This window comes from Arachis stenosperma, chromosome 5 (genome assembly GCF_014773155.1).
Source record: "Arachis stenosperma cultivar V10309 chromosome 5, arast.V10309.gnm1.PFL2, whole genome shotgun sequence".
NCBI lineage: Eukaryota > Viridiplantae > Streptophyta > Magnoliopsida > Fabales > Fabaceae > Arachis > Arachis stenosperma.
The window spans coordinates 43,718,376-43,726,141 of NC_080381.1; the positions used below are offsets into that span (position 1 = coordinate 43,718,376).

A 7,766-nucleotide genomic window follows, 5' to 3' on the forward strand; every position below is an offset into this window, starting at 1 on the left:
CGACAGATGAATTCCGCTATGCTGTGACGGAGCATATGCAATCGCTTTCACTGAGAGGATGGGGGGTAGCTGCTGACAACAGTGAAACCCTACACGAGCTTGCCATGGAAAGGAGTAAGAAGGATTGGATGAAGACAGTAGGAAAGCAGAGAGACGGAAGGGAAGGCATCTTCATATGCTTGTCTGAAGCTCGTACACCAATGATATACATAAGTATCTCTATCTTTATCTTTATGTTATTTTCGTTCATCATCCATACCCATTTGAGTCTGCCTGACTGAGATTTACAAGGTGACCATAGCTTGCTTCATACCACCAATCTCCGTGGGATCGACCCTTACTCACGTAAGGTATTACTTGGACGACCCAGTGCACTTGCTGGTTAGTTGTGCGAAGTTGTAGTGATCACAATTTCATGCACCAAGTTTTTGGCGCCGTTGCCGGGGATTGTTCTTGTGTATGGACAACTGACGGTTCATCTTGTTGCTTAGATTAGGTATTTATTTTCTTCAGAGTTCTTAAGAATGAATTCTAGTGTTTCAAGGTGATGTTCTTATCATCACCAAAGCTGATTGATCATCATCAATTTAGCTCTTGAATGCAATGTCTTGCTGAAGCTTAGCTAGCTATGTCTAATTCCTTTAGACTAAAGCTTTAGACTAACATTGCATGATTCCTGGAATTCTCATTAAGAATTTTGATACCTTTATTTTCTTTTCCATATAATTTTCGAAAAAGCACAAAAAAAAATTACAAAATCATAAAAACCAAAAATATTTTATGTTTCTTGTTTGAGTCTAGAGTCTCATCTTAAGTTTCGTGTCAATTGCATGTTTCTGTTCTTATTGCATTCATGCATGTGTCCTCATTAATCTTCAAGTTGTTCTTGATGATTTTCTTGTTTTGATCTTTGAATTCTATTGACTTGAGTGTTTTGTTGTTTCTCATATGCATTCTCATTAGTGTCAGTAGTATACAAACTGCTAAGTTTGGTGTCTTGCATGCATTGTTATTTGATTTTAGTTGCATTTTGATTATTAAAAATCCAAAAATATTTTTAATTTGTGTCTTTTCAAGTCAATGATACAAAGAATTGAAGATTCAGAACATACTGCAGAGGAATTATACAGAAAAAGCTGAGCATTCAAAAATGCCCAATGAAGAAGACAGACTGGCGTTTAAACGCCAGCCAGGGTGCCTGGTTGGGCGTTTAACGCCCAAAAAGGTATAGGTTTGGGCGTTAAACGCCAGAATGTACACCATTCTGGGCGTTTAACGCCAGGATGGCAAAGGGGGAAGATTTTGTTTTCAAAATCAATTTTTTTCAAGTTTTCAAAGTTTTTCAAAATCAAATCTTTTTCAAACCATAACTTTTCAATCAAATCTTTTTAATCACATCTTTTTCAAAATAGTTTTCAATCAAATCTTTTTAATTTCTAATTTCAAAATCTTTTTCAAAAATCACTTTACTTCTTTCCCACTTTTGTTTTCGAAAATCAATTAAGTGTTTTTCAAAATGTTTTCAAAATCTTTTTCTTAATTTTCGAAAATTACTTCCCTTCTTCTCACATCCTTCCATTTATGGACTAACACTATTCCTTAATGCAAAATTCGAACTCCATCTTCTTTGATAAGTTCGAATTTTCTACTTCTGTCTTCTACTTTTCTTTTCTTCTGACACCTCAAGGAATCTCTATACTGTGACATAGAGGATTCCATATTTTCTTGTTCTCTTCTCTTTCATATGAGCAGGAACAAAGACAAAGGCATTCTTGTTGAAGCTGACCCTGAACCTGAGAGAACCTTGAAGCGAAAACTAAGAGAAGCCAAGGCACAACTCTCTTTAGAGGACCTGACCGAATTCTTCAAAGAAGAAGAACACTTGGCAGCCGAAAACAACAATGCAAACAATGCAAGGAAGGTGCTGGGTGACTTTACTGCACCTACTCCTGATTTCTATGGGAGAAGCATCTCTATCCCTGCCATTGGAGCAAACAACTTTGAGCTAAAGCCTCAATTAGTTTCTCTAATGCAACAGAATTGCAAGTTCCATGGACTTCCAATGGAAGATCCTCATCAGTTTTTAGCTGAGTTCTTGCAAATCTGTGACACAGTCAAGACTAATGGGGTTGACCCTGAGGTCTACAGACTGATGCTATTCCCTTTTGCTGTAAGAGACAGAGCTAGAATATGGTTGGATTCTCAACCTAAAGAAAGCCTGGACTCTTGGGAAAAGCTAATCAATGCCTTCCTGGCAAAATTCTTTCCACCTCAAAAATTGAGTAAGCTTAGAGTGGAAGTCCAAACCTTCAGACAGAAGGATGGTGAATCCCTCTATGAAGCTTGGGAAAGATACAAACAATTAATCAGAAAATGTCCCTCAGACATGCTTTCTGAATGGAGCATCATAGGTATTTTCTATGATGGTCTCTCTGAACTGTCCAAGATGTCTTTGGATAGCTCTGCTGGAGGATCTCTTCATCTGAAGAAGACGCCTACAGAGACTTAAGAGCTAATTGAAATGGTTGCAAATAACCAATTCATGTACACTTCTGAAAGGAATCCTGTGAACAATGGGACAAATCAGAAGAAAGGAGTTCTTGAGATTGATGCTCTGAATGCCATACTGGCTCAGAATAAAATATTGACTCAACAAGTCAATTTGATTTCTCAAAGTCTGTCTGGAATGCAAAATGCACCAAGCAGTACTAAGGATGCTTCATCTGAGGAAGAAGCTTATGATCCTGAGAATCCTTCAATGGAAGAGGTGAATTACCTAGGAGAACCCTATGGAAACACCTACAATTCTTCATGGAGAAATCACCCAAATCTCTCATGGAAGAATCAAGAGAGACCTCAACAAGGTTTCAATAACAATAATGGTGGAAGAAACAGGTTTAGCAATGGCAAGCCTTTTCCATCATCTTCTCAGCAACAGACAGAGAGTTCTAAGCAGAATACCTCTGACTTAGCAACAATGGTCTCTGATCTAATAAAGACCACTCAAAGTTTCATGAATGAAACAAGGTCCTCCATTAGGAATTTGGAAGGACAAGTGGGTCAGCTGAGTAAGAAAGTTACTGAACTCCCTCCAAGTACTCTCCCAAGTAATACAGAAGAAAATCCAAAGGGAGAGTGCAAGGCCATCAACATGGCCGAATTCTGGAAGGAAGAAGAGGCAGAGGACGCCACTAAGGAAGACCTCACTGGACGTCCACTGACCTCTAATGAGTTCCCCAATAAGGAACCATGGGAATCTGAGGCTCAAGATGAGACCATAGAGATTCCATTGGACTTACTTCTGCCTTTCATGAGCTCTGATGAGTATTCCTCCTCTGAAGAGGATGAGTATGTCACTGAAGAGCAAGTTGCTAAATATCTTGGAGCAATCATGAAGCTAAATGACAAGTTATTTGGAAATGAGACTTGGGAAGATGAACTTCCCTTGCTCACCAAAGAACTGGATGACTTGTCTAGGCAGAAACTACCTCAAAAGAGGCATGATCCTGGGAAGTTTTCTATACCTTGTACCATAGGCACCATGACCTTCAAGAAGGCCTTGTGTGACTTAGGGTCAAGTGTAAACCTCATGCCCCTCTCTGTAATGGAGAAATTAGGGATCTTTGAGGTGCAAGCTGCAAAAATCTCACTAGAGATGGCAGACAACTCAAGAAAACAAGCTCATGGACTTGTAGAGGATGTTCTGGTAAAAGTTGAAGACCATTACATCCCTACTGATTTCATAGTCCTAGAGACTGGGAAATGCATGGATGAATCCATCATCCTTGGCAGACCCTTCCTAGCCACAGCAAAGGCTGTGATTGATGTTGATAGAGGAGAGTTGATCATTCAAGTGAATGAAACATCCTTGGTGTTTAAGGCTCAAGGATATCCCTCTGTTACCATGGAGAAGAAGCATGAAGAGCTTCTCTCAAATTAGAGTCAAATAGAGCCCCCACAGTCAAACTCTAAGTTTGGTGTTGGGAGGCCACAACCAAACTCTAAGTTTGGTGTTGAACCCCCACATTCAAACTCTAAGTTTGGTGTTGGGAGGTTCCCACATTGCTCTGAGTATTTCTGAGGCTCCATGAGAGTCCTCTGTCAAGCTAATGACAGTAAAGAAGCGCTTGTTGGGAGGCAACCCAATGTTTTATAATTAACTATTTCCTTTTGTTATTTTATCTTTTTTGTAGGTTGATGATCATAAGAAGTCACAAAATCCATTGAAAAAGCAAAAACAGAATGAAAAACAGGAAGAAAAACAGCACACCCTGGAGGAAGAACTCACTGGCGTTTAAACGCCAGTGAGGCTAGCAGTTGGGCGTTTAACGCCCAGTCTGGCACCATTCTGGGCGTTTAACGCCAGAAAGGGGCACCAGACTGGCGTTAAACGCCAGGAAAGGGCAAGAACCTGGCGTTAAACGCCAGGAATGGGCACCAGCCCGGCGTTTAACGCCAGAAATGGCTCAAAACGTGGATTTTGATGCTATTTGGTGCAGGGATGACTTTTCCTTGACACCTAAGGATCTGTGGGCCCCACAGGACCCCCACCTACCTCACCACCCTCTCTCTTCTTCTTCACCCATTCACCAATCACCTCAATACCTCTTCACCACTCACATCCATCTCCTCCATTTATTCTTCTTCTACTCACTTCTTTCTTCTTTTGCTCGAGGACGAGCAAACCTTTTAAGTTTGGTGTGGTAAAAGCATTGCTTTTTGTTTTTCCATAACCATTTATGGCATCCAAAGCCGGTTCAACTGAGAAGGCATGACCTCAAGCCCATCACTAAGAAGAAGATGGAGCAAACAAGAGACCCCTCTCATCAAGAAATCCCTGAGATACCTCAAGGGATGCACTCTCCTCCACAAGACTACTGGGAGCAAATTAACACCTCCCTAGGAAAATTAAAGTTCCAACATGGGACAACTAAGGGTGGAGCACCAAGAACATGCCATCCTCCTCCATGAAATTGGAGAAGATCAAAGAATCATGAGGGAGGAGCAACAAAGACAAGGAAGAGACATTGAGGAGCTCAAGCACTCCATAGGATCTTCAAGAGCAAGAAAGAGCCGCCATCACTAAGGTGGACCCGTTCCTTGATTTCCTTGTTCTTTATTCTTCTGTTTTTTTCGAATTTTGTGCTTTATGTTTATCCATGTTTGTGTCTTATGATCATTAGTGTCTTAGTGTCTATGCCTTAAAGCTATGAATATGAATCCATCACCTTTCTTAAATGAAAACTGTTTTTAATCAAAAGAACAAGAAGTACAGGATTTCAAATTCATCTTTAAAACTAGCTTAATTAGTTTGATGTGGTGGCAACATTTTTGTTTTCTGAATGTATGCTTAAACAGTGCATATGTCTTTTGAATTTGTGGTTCATGAATGTTAAAATTATTGGCTCTTGAAAGAATGATGAAAAAGGAGACATGTTACTGAGGATCTGAAAAATCATAAAAATGATTCTTGAAGCAAGAAAAAGCAGTGAATACAAAAAAAAAAAAAAAGAGAAAAAGAAGGAAAAAAAAAAGGGAGAAAGAAAAAGAAAAGAAATAAAGTTGTGATCCAAGGCAAAAAGAGTGTGCTTAAGAACCCTGGACACCTCTAATTGGGGACTTTAGCAAAGCTGAGTCACAATCTGAAAAGGTTCACCCAATTATGTGTCTGTGGCATGTATGTATCCGGTGGTAATACTGGAAGACAGAGTGCTTTGGGCCACGGCCAAGACTCAATAAGTAGCTGTGTTCAAGAACCATCATACTTAACTAGGAGAATCAATAACACTATCCGGATTCTGAGTTCCTAAAGAAGCCAATCATTCTGAATTTCAAAGGATAGAGTGAGATGCCAAAACTGTTCGGAGGCAAAAAGCTACTAGTCCCGCTCATCTAATTTGGAGCTTAGTTTCATTGATAATTTGGAGTCTATAGTATATTCTCTTCTTTTTATCTTATTTGATTTTCAGTTGCTTGGGGACAAGCAACAATTTAAGTTTGGTGTTGTGATGAGCGGATAATTTGTACGCTTTTTGGCATTGTTTTTAGTATGTTTTTGGTAGTTTTAGTTGAGTTTTTATTATATTTTTATTAGTTTTTAGTTAAAATTCACTTTTCTGGACTTTACTATGAGTTTGTGTGTTTTTCTGTGATTTCAGGTATTTTCTGGCTGAAATTGAGGGACCTGAGCAAAAATCTGATCCAGAGACTCAAAAGGACTGCAGATGCTGTTGGATTCTGACCTCCCTGCACTCGAAGTGGATTTTCTGGAGCTACAGAAGCCCAATTGGCGCGCTCTCAACGGCGTTGGAAAGTAGACATCCTGGGCTTTCCAGCAATATATGATAGTCCATACTTTGCCCAAGATTTGATGGCCCAAACCGGCGTTCAAAGTCACCTACAGAAATCCCAGCGTTAAACGCCGGAACTGGCACCTAAATGGGAGTTAAACGCCCAAACTGGCACCAAAATGGGAGTTAAACGCCAAGAAGAGTCTCTACACGAAAATTACTTCATTGCTCAGCCCAAGCACACACCAAGTGGGCCCGGAAGTGGATTTTTATGTCATTTACTCACCTTTGTACACCTTAGGCTACTAGTTTCTATAAGTAGGACCTTTTACTATTGTATTTTCATCTTGGTTCTTCTGGTTCCCTCTCTGGGGCCGAAACCAATGATCACTTTTGTTCTTATGTATTTTCAACGGTGGAGTTTCTACACACCATAGATTAAGGTGTGGAGCTCTGCTGTACCTCGAGTATTAATGCAATTACTATTGTTCTTCTATTCAATTCCACTTGTTCTTTGTCCAAGATATCACTTGTTCTTCAACATGATGAAGGTGATGATTGACGCCCATCACCATTCTCACTCATGAACAAAGTGACTGACAACCACTCTTGTTCTACAAGCATCTGAGGCTTAGTGAATATCTCTTGGATTCTTTAACCGGAATCTTCGTGGTATAGGCAGGACCTGATGGCAGCATTCAAGAGAATCCGGAAGGTCTAACCTTGTCTGTGGTATTCTGAATAGGATTCAATGACTGAATGACTGTGACGTGCTTCAAACCCTGAGGGCGGGGCGTTAGTGATAACGCAAAAGAATCACTGGATTCTATTCCGCGCCTGATTGAGAACCGACAGATGAATTCCGCTATACTGTGACGGAGCATATGCAATCGCTTTCACTGAGAGGATGGGGGGTAGCTGCTGACAACAGTGAAACCCTACACGAGCTTGCCATGGAAAGGAGTAAGAAGGATTGGATGAAGACAGTAGGAAAGCAGAGAGACGGAAGGGAAGGCATCTTCATATGCTTGTCTGAAGCTCGTACACCAATGATATACATAAGTATCTCTATCTTTATCTTTATGTTATTTTCGTTCATCATCCATACCCATTTGAGTCTGCCTGACTGAGATTTACAAGGTGACCATAGCTTGCTTCATACCACCAATCTCCGTGGGATCGACCCTTACTCACGTAAGGTATTACTTGGACGACCCAGTGCACTTGCTGGTTAGTTGTGCGAAGTTGTAGTGATCACAATTTCATGCACCAGGTTACAACTATGTTGCAGGAAGAGAAAGCTATAACAGGAATATGCATCAAGGTCAAAGCAATCAAAGATGGACGGAGCCAAGAGGATCTGATCAACCCTTTAGGCAACAACACCCTTCTAGATATCACAAACAAAGACCATTCTACAATGCATACCAAGCTGATAGATATGATGGACCGCCTAGTAGCTACCAACAAGCCCCA

At 40.4% G+C, this 7,766-nt stretch overlaps 1 non-coding gene across 1 annotated transcript; it reads right to left on the reverse strand.

The window, feature by feature from the left end:
* Positions 1-2,284: 2,284 nt before the first annotated feature.
* On the reverse strand, positions 2,285-2,392 carry LOC130932217 (small nucleolar RNA R71). Its single transcript, XR_009067377.1, has one exon. It is a non-coding gene; the product is annotated as a small nucleolar RNA R71 (small nucleolar RNA).
* Positions 2,393-7,766: the final 5,374 nt, after the last annotated feature.